Source organism: Musca autumnalis, unplaced genomic scaffold (assembly GCF_047663935.1).
Source record: "Musca autumnalis isolate F117 unplaced genomic scaffold, ASM4766393v1 scaffold_3, whole genome shotgun sequence".
NCBI classification, from domain to species: Eukaryota; Metazoa; Arthropoda; class Insecta; order Diptera; family Muscidae; genus Musca; species Musca autumnalis.
In genome coordinates this window covers 260,477,321-260,492,271 of record NW_027411866.1, presented here as the reverse complement: position 1 = coordinate 260,492,271, position 14,951 = coordinate 260,477,321, and the positions used below count along the sequence as shown (strand labels likewise).

The 14,951-nt window shown below is 36.1% G+C and overlaps 1 protein-coding gene across 25 annotated transcripts in view; it reads right to left on the bottom strand.

Annotated features, from left to right (window-relative positions):
* mmd (disintegrin and metalloproteinase domain-containing protein mind-meld) overlaps positions 1-14,951 on the bottom strand; it is a 670,172-nt gene that overhangs the window by 96,143 nt on the left and 559,078 nt on the right. The window lies entirely within an intron of this gene.

The window sequence follows — 14,951 nt, the reverse complement described above, 5'->3', positions numbered from 1 at the left end:
TTTGCTTTCGATATACCTCCTACAGAAGGGAGATATTAACTTTGAAATAAAACGTTGGTCTTTTTTCCAAATATTTTTTTGTCACATTCCGACCCCTGAATAATATCCAACAATTGTCAAATTATTATTCCTCTGTGGGACCCCCAATAACACCCAAAATTTCGTGACGATCCAATTAAAATTGCGACCTGTAGCGTGATTTCCAAAAAAAGTGGAAAAATGGGATGTATTACCGACTATTGCGATATCTCCGTTATTTGGATACCTACGCCAACCTGCTTTACATCATTGTAATGATGGGATTTTTTACTTTCATCGTCAGACTTTGCTTTTGGAAGGTCCCGAACCAAAGCTGTGATATTCGTCATTATTATTAAAATCGCAAAAATGAAAGGTTGTGTTCTATTAGCGGCTTTTGCGATATCTTAGTTGTTTGACCATCTACGACAACCTACGTAACATCGTTACAAAGGTGATATTTTCTTCTTTCATAAGCAGGTATTGCTTTTGATATACCCCTTTTAGAAGCGGAGATATTTGCTTTGAAATAAAACGTTGACTTTTTCTCCAAATAAGTTTTTTGCCCATTCCGACCCCTGAATATTATCCGACCATCACCAAAATCAATAGGCTTCTTTCTCTGTAGGATCCCCATTAGCCCCCAAAATTTCGTGACGATCCGATCAAAATTGCGACCTGTAGCGTGATTTCAAAAAAATGAAAAAATGGGATGTATTGCCGACTATTGTGATATCTCCGTTATGTGACCACCTACGCCAACCTACTTTGCAGCACTGCAAAGATGGGATTTTCTACTTTCATAGTCAGACTTTGTTTTTGGAAGATCCCCAACCGAAGCTGTGTTAATCGTCATTATTATTAAAATCGCAAAAATAAAAAGTTGGGTTCTATTAGCGGCTATTGCGATATATTCGTTGTTTGGTCACCTACGAGAACCTACTTTACATCATTAGAAAGGCGATATTTTCTGCTTTCATGGCCAAGTTCAGCTTTTGGTATACCCCATATTGAAGCTAAGATATTCGCTTAGGAAAAAAACGTTGTCTTTTTCTCCAAATAAGTTTTTTGCCCATTACGACCCCTAAATATTATCCGACCATCACCAAAATCAATAGGCTTCTTCATCTGTGTGACCCCCATTAACCCTCAAAATTTCGTGACGATCCGATCAAAATTGAGACCTGTAGCGTGATTTCCAAAAAAGTGGAAAAATGGGATGTATTACCTACAATTGCGATATCTCCGTTATTTGGTGACCTACGCCGACCTAATTTACATCATTGTAAAGATGGGATCTTCTACTTTCATAGCCAGGCTTTGCTTTTGGAAAGTCCCCAACCAAAGCTGTGATATTCGTCATTATAATTAAAATCGCAAAAATGAAAATTTGGGTTTTATTTGCGACTATTGTGATATCTTCGTTGTTTGATCACCAACGAAAACCTACTTTACATCATTAGAAAGGTGAAATTTTCTACTTTTATTGTCAGGTATTGCTTTTGGTATACCCCGTATAGAAGCTGAGATATTCGCTTTGGAAAAAAACGTTGTCTTTTTATACACATAAGTTTTTTGCCCATTCCGACCCCTAAATATTATCCGACCATCACCAAAATCAATAGGCTTCTTCCCCTCCGGGACCCCCATCAACATCCAAAATTTCGTGACGATCCGATCAAAATTGTGACCTGTAGCGTGATTACAAGGTTTAGATGGACAGACGGACAGACGGACGGACGGACGGACTGACGGACGGACACACATAGCCAGATCGACTCAGCTCGTCGAGATATTCATTTTGGTATATATAAGTATGGGTCTACGACCATTATTTCGATGCGTTACAAACTTTTTGGCCAAAACCAACTTATAATACCCTCCCCACATAGTGGTGTAGGGTATAAAAATAAAAAAAAATAAAATAAAAAATAAGATAAAGAACATAATAAAATAAATTTTGAAGTGTGTTGAAATTTATAATAACAAATTTCACCTCAACTGTTCTAAAATATAATTTTTTAGCTTATTTTTCAACTTCTAGTGGCCACAGAATAACTAGTTACCCTAGCAGTCATAGAATAACTAGTAATTCAGTGCGGCATGACCTTGTTAAAATAATGGGTTAGTAGGGGTTTTGTAAGTAGCACTGTGTGTAATTTTTTGAGTCATGTTTTATTAACCATATTCTGACTCCACAGTGTGATAGAACACAAAAAACGAGAAGACACGTGTCTCGCCGTTTTTCCCTATCTCATCAACTTTCGCGGTTATAGGCCTCCAAAGGTTTGAGGCTTTGATGTAGAAAGTGTCATTTAGTAAGGACTATATCTTCCAAACCGTTAGGAAATTTGAATTTATCTCAGATGCAAAGTTGTAGCTCTTGTATTAAAGAACAAAAATTGTGAACACATATAATCCATCAAACTTCAAGGTCACATTTTTAGGAAACTCTACAAATCTTTAATTTTTTACATTGTATTTTTCAATGACATGAGTCATAGTATATATTCACGAATAATGGAGATTTTTTACTTAATTGAAAACAAAACAAGTGAGCAAAGGCTATAGTCGGACGGGGCCGACCATATGATACCCTACACCACAACCTGTAGGAATTAGCTATGTGCTACCGCCTTGCACGCTGAATGTCCGGGTTCGATTCCCATCAAATTGTCAACGGTCGCAAAATACCCCGAAGTAAAAAATTGGTTCTAATCGGTAGATCCGTTCGAGAGTTATCGTGCGCACCAGCCAGCTAGACATTAAGAGAGACAGATGAATAGACAGGGCTAAATAGACTCCAAACATACTTGGGGTCTAAAACCAATATTTCGATGAGACACACCTTTGGTCGTATTTTGTTTATATCCCCTTTACCCTAAATCCTGAGGTATAAAATATGTGGCGAGGTGACCACATGTTGCAATATTTGTATAAAAACGAATATTTCTTTGTCATGATAAAGACAATGCGTAGCATGGGAGGAAATTGTGGTTCTCTACACAAATCCCATTATATATTAGGCAGTAGGCCGGTTATCTAGCAGACACATTATTGCAATTTGCATCAGCGGAAAGGTCAGTAGTTATTATTCCATATGTAGGCTACTTTGCCGGTATATGCCCTCCAGGAATTAAAATATGGACCAAAAATAAATTTTTTATATTTTTCATACAAAAGTAATGGTCCATTTCACCCGCTAAATAATATCAGATTATCATTCAAAATTGTAGGCATATTCTTTGACCTAAACTCTTACCCGGTGAAAAATTTCGTGACTATTGGTGTAATATTGCGACCTCTAACGAGTTTATGATTACACTATATACGAATAACTGAAAATATTGGGATGTAACTCTGTTGTCTGATCATGCACACCAACACAGTTGGCATCAATTGAAAGTTCAAGCGTTCCATTTCCAAGGGTAGCTTACTTTTGCGGAATGTATCTTCCAGAAATAAAGATATAAGTTGTATATTAAAAATTTTCACAATTTTCACACAAAAGTTGTGGTCCATTTAACCCTCTAAATATTATCTGATCGCCATCTCAAATTGCAAGCTTCTTCTCTGTCATATACTCTTACCATATATAGGCCGGTTATCGGGCTATTATTGCAACCTACAGAGCCGCTAGAAAATTGAAAAAAATATTATGTTTTTGGTCCATTTCACCCGCTAAATATTTCTCGATCACCACCAATAATCCACCAACAATCTATCGTGACGATCGGTCCATAATTGCGGCCTGGAGCGTGTTTACAATTTATAATGGACAGACGGACGGACGGAGGGACGGACGGAGGGACGGACGGACACACATCTCAAAATCGCTTTATCTCGTCGAGATATGTAGATTGGTATACCACATTCGGGGTCTCCGACGAATATTTCGCGGTGTTACATGAATTTTTACCAAAACAAACTTATAATACCCTTTCCACATTGTGGTGTAGGGTATAAAAACTAGCTTTGAAAAATATATTTTATATATTATTTCTTTAATCCCCCATAAATAAAAATAAATAAAACAAAAGTTCTCAATAATAAATATTTAAATGTTGTTATCAACATTTTATTCTATTATTGATAATTATCTTTCCGTCAACTATTCCATTTAAAATAGAAGTGTTCAAATATTGCAAAATATTATAAAATTGAAAAACTTTTATTTTCTATCAATTTTTAATGGTACTTTATTTTTATAAGTAATAAAAATCCATTGAAATGTATCTTTCGAATTACCTCAGCACTCATTAATCACATTAATAGCTGTATTTTAATACATCTAATGTTATTTAGTTCATAACATTTCCTTGTATTTTTCTTTTGAAGCAATTAGTAATGTGTCTATCTGCCAAAGTGATTATCTCTTTGGCTTTTATGTCGGTGTCAGCAAGTCTCGTTAGCCCTCTACTAGTTATATCATTAATTAACTAAAATGTCCATAAAAGCGGTCATACATCATTAATGTCAAGTGCAAGTCTAAAAAGGACTTCCATGAATTAAACACATACACACATACAGACAAATTACCAACACATATCTTGTAAAGCAGATTTTTTATTTACTGTAAAAAACCTCTTGAGAGCCTGTAGCCCATTCAACTGATGTCATTATACTGATTGACACTACCTGGCATGATAATCTCGGTTTTCATCACACAACGGTAGTAAATTTAATTTAATTATATAAGATAGCAGTGTGTACAAAAAGTTTTTCTTTTATTTTCCAAATAAGGAATATTCAAAATTTCAATGGATTTTTAATACTTATAAATTTAAACTACCATTAAAAATTGATCGAAAATAAGAGTTTTTCAATTTTATAATATTTTGCAATATTTGAACACTTCTATTTTAAATGGAATAGTGCACGGAAAAATAATTAACAATAATAGAATACAATGTTGTTAACAAAATTTAAATATTTATTATTGAGAACTTTTGTTTTATTTATTTTTATACCCTCCACCATAGTATGGAGGGTATATTAAATTATTTTCCGTTTGTTACGCATTGAAATACTCATTTGCGACCCTATAAAATATATATATTCTTGATGAGGGTAAAATTCTGATTCGATCTGTGCATGTCCGTCCGTCTTCGGTAATCACTCTAGCATCCCCAAAAATGGAGATAGAACGCTTTGGGAAAATGCGTCTTTCGTTTGCTGGCAGGTCAAGTTCGATGATGGGCTATATCGGTTCATGTTTTGGTATAGCCCCCATATAACGGTACCCCCCGATTTAAGGTATTTTGACGTTTTTAGCTACATTTTCACACCGATTTAGCTATAATTTGACATTTAGGGTTCTTAAGTGTCAATAAACTTATATTCGAAAAAATTATAAACATAGGTCCATGTTTTGGTATAGCCCCATATAACGGTACCTTCCGATTTTCGGTATATTGAGAATTTTACCTACAAGTTTTAACCGAATTATCTGTAATTTGAACATTTGAAATTCTTAGTGGTCACCACACCTCTCCACCAAAAATTGTCAAGAAAAGTCGATGTATTGATAAAGCCCCCATATAAAAGTACCTCCCATTTTCAGTAATTTGATGATTTTAGCTACAATATTAAACCGAACTAGCAGTAATTTGACATTTGAAGTTCTTAGTAGTCACAACACCTCTCCATCAAAAATTGTCAACATAGGTCCATGTTGGGATATAGCTCCCATATAACGGTACCTCCCAATTTTCAGTAATTTGGCAATTTTAGCTAAAATTTTTAATCGAACTAACTGTAATTTGACATTTGAAGGTTGTAGTGGGCACCACACATCTGCATCAACAATTTTCAACATAGCCCCAATATTACGATACTTCCCGATTTTCTTTGAGGATTTACTTAAAATGTTTAACCGAACGTAGGTCCATGGTTTGGTATAGCCCCAAAACAAACCTCATGATTTTCCGTACCTTAGCTTTATTTTTGGACGAACTTTCTGTAATTTGAAATTTAAAAGCTAACAAAAATTCTGCAACAAAAATTGTTCATTTAATTTCATATTTTCGTATAGCCCACATATAGGGGTAGCTCCGAACTAGCTGTTAATGACATTTGAAGTTCCCACGTTATGTAGCGATTTTCGATTTTATAACCCCTTTATAATGGTACCTCCCAATTTCTAGCCCACTAAAAATTGTCAACATACATAGTTAGATATAGGCACCATAAAAAAGGGCCTCCCGAATGAAGCATTTTATGTACATTATCTGACATTTTAACGTACCCACTTAAAGTTGGGGACAGGAATGAAAACTAATTATTCAATTTTAGTTCAGAATATTTTATGGTGGAGGATATGAAAAGTTCGGCCCGGCCGAACTTAACGCTTTTTTACTTGTTTTTATTTATTGTTGCTTTATTAGGGCGAAGGTCATTATTTGCGAATGTTTTTCCGTTTACGTTAACTATCCTTTTAAATTACCTGAAAATCCTATAACACATTTAGTGTAATATATGTATGTATTTGTGTTGTGTTCCTTCAATCTTTATCTTACAATGCTAATCGTAACTATTGTTTAACAATTTAAACATGTTAATTGTTATAATTCCATAATGCCAAGTGTCTGCAATTACAACGGACGTTTTGTATTGAAAATATTCTGTATAGAAGATTGTAATTTTGATGCAATAGCTGTTCGTGTCAATAGTAATATATGTTTTTCTTGCTTCGGAAAGATAGATTACTACAAGTGTGAAGGAGTCGTTTTCTTATAATGCAGATATTTCATGCTAACAAATAGTTATGCTTTTGTGTATTTGTGATGTGTGTGTGCGTGTGTGCCTAAAAATGAGTATGTAAACATACTTAGTATTTTCATATCATTAGCTGTTTTATAAGATTTGTGCACAAGCAGCTGGAGCAATGCATACTCGTATATTCATTCATTCAGTTGGAGTTGTGCTGATGTTGCTTTTTTTTGAGTCTATAAAAGCAAATCTATTTTGGAAGCAAAAAAGAATACCGGGTATCTAGTTAACATTATACACCCTACACCGGGTAGCATTCATACAATTTTCTTAAAACACTTATAATCGGATTTGAATTCGACTTTATCTAAAATGTAGATGAAGCGTACGCTGTTATAGGCCAATGTTTAGCAATTTATGGAATATTTGTATAATTTGACGTAACTTTTACTATCATTTGATCGATTTTTTAAGAACACACTATGGACTTTTTTGTTACACTTTCCAGTAAAAAAAATAATATACATATTTCGGTATGGTACATGAAGGAGATATATATATTTTTGTATGAATATGTATATATCCATACATATACATGAGATAGCTACAAGAGGATGGGGTAGTTATGAATGTATTATCCGTTTTTGTGCTTGAACAGCAACTTCAAAGCGATTTTCTGTTAGTAACTCGTATTTTCCGCTAGCATATTTGTATCCAGGAAACACACATTCATTCACACATGCACAGGCACAAAACACATCCAAATCATAACATAGATTTATGTGTGTACGTAATTCCCCCCTCCCTCGCCACCCCATGGTGTATGTACTTGTGTATGTGTTTTCAAAATACAACTTTAGTTTGTAAAAAATGAACGGAAATAATAATAAAATGCTAACTTAATGGCATTTGGCGTGTGTATAAATGTAAAACACTTTCTGTGCTTATGCGTGTATTGTAGAAATACATACATAAACTCATACATATGTATGTGTTTGTGTTTCCTAAAGTGGGCTTCAATTTACTGAGTTTTAGCATTTTTTCTACTATGCCTACAATTCGTTTTGCCTCTTAACAGTTTCGCGTTTTACAAGCTACAAAATATTTTTTTTCGTTTTTTTCTTTTTTTTTTGTTGATGGGGTTTAGCCATGTTTCTCCCTTTCGCTCAAAACTCTTAAAAAGGCTTTTGAATATTTTTTTTGCAAGAATTTTTGGTTATGGGAATAAATAGAACTTATTTAAAGCACACGCCGATAAGAAAGGTCAAATAACATGAAAACGCCAACAACAATAATAACGGAAATGTCAAGAAAGGAAATAAACAAATGGTTGTATGTATGTGTTTGTTGCCTACTCAGAATGTTAAAAAAAGAACAGGAATAAATCCCTCTCCAGTTTTCCTCCAACGACCTAATGCCACCATGGCCAATTCAAAGTTCACTGAAAGGGAATGAGATTGTGCTGTTGCAAAGCACTTCGTAAAAGCTTGCCTCGTATACAGCTAAATTGAATACTTTAAATAGACTTTGTTAACGTTTTGTATCAATTAGGAGAGAGAACACAAAAAAAAAACGCACAAACATAAAAAGTAAATATAAAAAAATAATGTTACGATCATACCCCTTCGTAGCAAATACAACAACTCTTAACTACTTGTTCCAGTAATTTGTTAAGCAAGAAAAACAACAGCCAACCAGCCCAGTCTAAGGCATGTTTGTCTATAAAATACACATACCACCGTTGTTTATATTTATCACCAAGAGTTGTTGTTTGCTCGTTAAACTTGTAGTTTGTGCTGTAATTTGGACAATTACTGTCAACAACTACATATTTTTATGTTTTGCCAAATAATGGGGTAGCCAATGTGTAGGATTGACCGATTCCTTTTACCATGAGAATGGACACACATGTGATATCATGTTTTACAAATAGTTCCTATTATATGGAATGGGATTAATGGGATACAAACAGCAGTAGTAGCTCTGAAATATGAGCAGAGTTTGAAAGCTGTACGGTATTTTGTTTTTATTGTTCTATAAAAAATGTCCTTTGGTCGGGGAGGAGAAATATTTCTGGCTTTTAGCGCAAAGGAGATAAGGCGTGAAAAGACCAATTGTCATTTTTTATATGACTGTTACGAAACATTTGATGTGGTAGTCATTATAATGAGGCGTTAACTAAAATAGAGTTACAATATTCCACATTAACCGTATTTCACCATAATGGGAGACAACTTGATTTCAAGCAATGAACTGTGGGTCTTTTATAGAATTTGGTCAATGATTTCTTTTACAGATTTTAAAACAAGATGACACTAAGCTCATTGAAGAATAATAAGGTTGCAGAAGCCTGTGATTTACCAACCGAAAGGTTTAAGACTGGTTCTGACTCGCTGAAAATGGGCGATCTTCTTATCCGAATTTCAGAGGCATAAGTCGTCGACAGAAATTATGTTCGGCGTACTGTGCAAGCAACTAATATCTGGTATCAATGAACTAATTCAATCCTCCCCATTTATATAAATAAGATATGAATTAAGGGTTGGCGTAGTAGATGTAAAATACCAAGCAACGGGATTTATCTTGGTCTCTCTTTAATCTCATGTGGACACTGACCTTCTTCCTTTTAACATCCCTTGAAGGCAGTATGTTAATATTGATAACTCGCGTTCATCATGAAGAAAAAAACTGTATGTATGTCGGGATAGTAACCTACCACAAAACCAAAGAAAAATAAAAGCAAACCCTCTATAAAGTTGGATAGCCCTGCTTACGTTTTACGAACCATGGTCTGCGAATCTGCACCTGGAATGTTCGGACTCTTTATATAGAAGGTGCACTTTACGCACAGATGGATGTACTTGGGTGACGTAGGGGATGGAAGATACCAAGGAACGGTCCTGACCGGTTTTAGAATCTGCACTTGGAAATTTCGCACTCTTTATAGAGAAGGTGCTGTCTTCGCATTGGCAGACGTACTTGAAAAGTACAAGGCCGATATTACTGCCATACAGGAAATACGAAATACGATTCTAGGCGATTTTAATGCCAAAATTGGGAAGGAGAATATCTTTGGCCCAACAGTCGCGAAATTCAGTCTCCACAGTGAAACATCTGGCAATGGTATGAGGCTGATAGACTTTGCAGCTGCAAAAAACACGGTAGTTAGCAGTAAAACAAGAAATCAAATTGATCATGTTGTGATAGATGGAAGACATTCATCGAGCGTGTTGGATGTACGATCGTTCCGAGGCGCAAACATTGATTCGGACCACTTCCTTGTTGCAGCAAAGATACACACCCGCTAAACGTAGCAAACAAAGTACGAACAGACACAGCATATTCCACTCAACTAGCCCAATTGCCCACTCCATGCAAACAGCCGCAAATTCCATACTTGGATACCAGAGACCTCCACCAAGGAATCCATGGTATGATCAGGAGTGTCGTGCTGCCACCGTGGAGAAAAATGCGGCATATAGGGCTACTTTACAATCCGTAGCGCACGAGAGAGATACATGGAGTAAAGGAGAGAGGAGAAACGTCTTTGCCGCAGGAAAAAGAGAGATGGAAAAGCGGGAGTGTGAAAAAAATCGAGATGTACAGGAGCCAGAATAAAGTCCGAAAATTCTACCAAAGAGTGAAGCATCAAACTGATGGCTTTGGTACAGGTACATCCTCCTGTAGAGACCAGCAAGGTAATTTGGTAACTGATACAGATAGTGTTCTCAGAATATGGAGAGAACATTTTTCAAAACTGTTGGTATCCAATAGCAGCGAAGACGACGAAGATACCACAGTCCCAATCCCAGAAGATGGTATTGAATGTATACCGCCCAGCCAAGATGAGGTAAAGACAGCAATAAATGGGCTGAAGAATAATAAAACAGCAGGAGCCGATGGCTTACCAGTCGAGCTGTTCAAAACCGGAGGCGATACGCTGATAAGGTGTATTCATCAGCTAGTTAGCGTCATCTGCAGGAAGAACGAGTACCCGACGATTGGAACCTGAGTATCCTGTGCCCCGTCCACAAGAAGGGAGATAAGACTGTATGCTCTAACTATAGAGGCATAAGTCTACTCCCTATTGCCTACAAGATCGTGTCAGGGATATTGTGCGAACGACTAAGGCCTATGGTCAACGAGATAATTGGACCATACCAATACGGCTTTAGACCTGGCAAGTCCACCATTGACCAGATATTTACCCTGCGGCAAATCCTGGAGAAGACCCAAGAGATGCAGATCGACACCTACCAACTTTTTGTCGATTAGTGTAATCATACCCAATTAAACGTAGTAAAGCGGCATATCAGAGGCCTCCACCAGAGAAGTCATCCTATAACCAGGAGAAGAATGCCGTAAATAGGAATACTCTGCAATCAGTAGTAATCACATGAGAAAAGAGAGGTGGAAGTGCGGGAGGCTGTAGATATCTAGATATGCTAGACCAAAAATGAAGTCCGTAAACTTTAAATCAAACTGGTGGCTTTGGTACAGGCACATCTTTCTGTAAAAGCGAGCAAGGCAATGGAGTAACAGATACCGATAGTGTGATCAGGTTATGAAAAAATAAAGATGTGTCCATACTATCGGTGTCCAATGCTATAGAAGACGACAAAGATATCACAGATCTAGTTCCAGAACATCGTATTGAGTGTATACCATCCGACCAGAATGAGGTAAAGACAGCAATAAACCCGCTGAAGAATAAACCTACCAGCCGAGCTGTTCAAAACTGGAGGCGATACGCTGATAAAGTGTATGCATCAGCTAGTTACCACCATCTGGCAGGAAGAACGCGTACACGGCGATTGGAACCTTAGCTTCCTGTGTCCCGTCCACAAGAAAGAAGATTAGACTGTGTGCTCAGATTATAAGGGGCATAAATCTGCTCTCTATTTCATATCGGATAGTGTCTAGTATATTGTTGGAACGGCTAAAGCCTATGGTCAATGAGATAATTGGCAAAGCCTATTGTCAATGAGATAATTGGGCCATATTAGTGCGGCTTTAGACCTGACAAATCCAACATTGGCAAATTGTGACAAATTCTGGAAAAGACCCAAGAAACCCGATCGACCTTTGACAACCCCATACGTTCAAAATCTGAATTTGTTATTCCCGCAAAGCTCATTTGGCTTTGTAAGATTGTATTAATTGATGACAGGCCTTCAGTTAAAATATAAAGAACCTCTCCGAACAATGTAGTAGATAATTGGCAAAGCCTATTGTCAATGAGATAATTGGGCCATATTAGTGCGGCTTTAGACCTGACAAATCCAACATTGGCAAATTGTGACAAATTCTGGAAAAGACCCAAGAAACCCGATCGACCTTTGACAACCCCATACGTTCAAAATCTGAATTTGTTATTCCCGCAAAGCTCATTTGGCTTTGTAAGATTGTATTAATTGATGACAGGCCTTCAGTTAAAATATAAAGAACCTCTCCGAACAATGTAGTAGAAAAATAAGTTTCAGGCATTGCGACAGCCTTATGAAGCCATTAATATGTCGGCGACAAGACCAAGTTGGCGTTATCGAAGTGCGATGCGTCGACAGAACTGGAACTAACTGTGGAAGTTGGTATTTACAATTTTGTGGTAGTTGAATCAGTTCTGAAATTAGAAGAAGTTAACCATTCCACCACGGGAAGTGTTCTTTAACAAACGAGCACATATAATTGAATCCCGTTATAGAATTCGTCAAGCAGCTAATGTACACTATTTAGTTTTTACTCATTGTTTGGATTTGGGTCTAAGTAAAGCACTTTATTCAAGTCAATTACATTCTATTGGTGTTTGTTATCCGCGTCTTATCAGATGCTTCCTTACTCCTAAATAGTCGTCGTGGTTTTTGTAAGTCCAGATGCATAAACAATTCATATATTTTTGCTGTTTTTATATCCTTATCGGGTATCGTAATATTTTGCCCAAACTAAGTTTAAGTTCGAACATGCCATATCGGTCCACTTCTTCGGGTACCTCCCCCACAAACAAACAGCTTATGACATGTTGGTTATGTCGTGTGGCTTTAAAGCTAGTTTTGAGTTATATATGTGCTTAAAGTGACTCCAAAAAATTTAAAAAAATGCTCATACATATATAAAAACTTGAAAAGTGAACTTTTTTTCGAATCACCTTATAATTATGATTTTATCTAATCTTAGGTTAAAGCTCATCAAAATATGGTACAGGGATACGAGGTTTTAAAAAAGTCATAACCCTAATGTACATACATATATAAGTATGATGTAAAAACTATTCTTTTAAGATAATGTATATTATTATTGTTATTGTTTATATTGAAACATATTTAACATACATATAAACATTATAAGTTAAGTGTCGGCGACAAAGAAACCAAGAGAAGAAACAGAAGATAATAACTATGGTTTTTATCTTTGGCATTTTGTGTACTAAGTATTCCCAATGGCCTGTTATGGCCCTCTAAAATTCGCCATTAGTTTGTGGGTATTAATAAATATTTCATGTGTTACAAATTTGTCCAAAGGATATTTACAAAGAGCGAACAACACATATAAGCTGTGCTGCAAAGGAAAATCCCAAACATAACAACAACACTAGCAGCAGAAGATTCCATAATGATGGTATCATGAGTAGAATGATACATATATGTCGAGTTTTCTGGTATTTATGGCTTTAACATAGCCAACCAAGCAGCCAGCCAGGCAGTCAGGCAGTCAGTCAGTTAGAACTTTAGCTTAATTTACCCAACGTTTTGTTATCCTCCAAACAGTTCCCACATCATATAAACACATATACCCGCACACTCACTCATACACAAAGTGTTCCCTGTGTATCAGCTGTTTTCCAAGTGTGATGTTTTCATGCCATTACATTACTCTTGCCGCCTAAATGTACAGATGTGGCGGCAGGGGCGGAGACGACTTCTGTTTGCAGGATACTACAGCTTGCATTTGTTTCTCTGTAACGTGTAATAACAGACAGGATTTATAGGCATTAAGTTGTTAACTAAAAGTGGAGCTACGAGTTGCTCATAAATCAAGTCGAACTCACCAAGAGCTTTTGTGCCATGGATCCGTTTACCCCCGGTCGACTAGAAGAATAAGATTTGTTCTAGTTCTGCGTGGGAAAAATGAAAATTTATAAAGTATAAAATCAAATGGGATTGGGATTAAGTGAGTGTGCGTGTGCTGCATGTGTAGTAGCATCAAATGAGCGGTATATGTGAGGGAAGATCGAGTAAGGGGGTAGCACTGTCAAGTGAACATTATCCACAAAAATTAACACTTTCTTGTCTCTTTGATTAGAAGTGTGGGATGAGAACTATTAATCGATAGTTCTAGGAAAGATTTCCTTTTTAAAATAATATTATGCTTACAATAAACATAGCATGGAGTTATTCTATTACACTATTTTAAATTTATTACATTATTATTAAACTTACAAATGTATAACACAATCTGTTGAACATACAAAAATTGGATGGTACATTTACATGGGTTTCTCAGAACCCAATACTAAATTAGCTGAGAGCATTATTGCAAAAATGTGGCTACAACCGTTAAAATAATAAAAAGTGGAGGGTACCGTAACATAGGATCTATACCAAATCGTATACGTACTGTTACATGGTGGCGTACCTGTTTAAACGCCACCACAATTTGTTCTTTATTTTGTCAACAAAAAGCTCGCGTTCCGACAGTGAGCGTTGAACACACAACCCTAGGATTTGTAGTTGGACACACACCGTGCCACCGTACTCATTACTTAGTTAGGAGTGATATAAGTAATTATTTTTGTTTACATTACTTTGTAATGAATTACATAATGACTAATGGATCCGAATTTTTGCTGGGGTCCTTCTAGTCTCTGCGAAAACGATATAATTTTATTCTCCATACTTCCCTCGAAAATGGCCGGAAAGTTTCAGAATACACGCTCAAGTAGATTATGGCCTTTATATGTGATACTCTACCCAAAAATGCCTTAAAATTTATTCTTTTTCCTATTCTTGTCGTCAAATACGACAGATGTTTCAAGTTTTTATTATAAGGGAACAGAATATTGTGATTTTACGAAAGTGGTAATAAAGTCGGGGTGCCATACCACTTTAAATACGGTTTGACTTACAATCCTAAGACTCAAGAGTCTAAGAAAATCTATTACAACTGCGGTGGACGTAGGAGAATAACGCTCAAATTATCATAGATTACACTTTGCTTTTGTCTTAAAC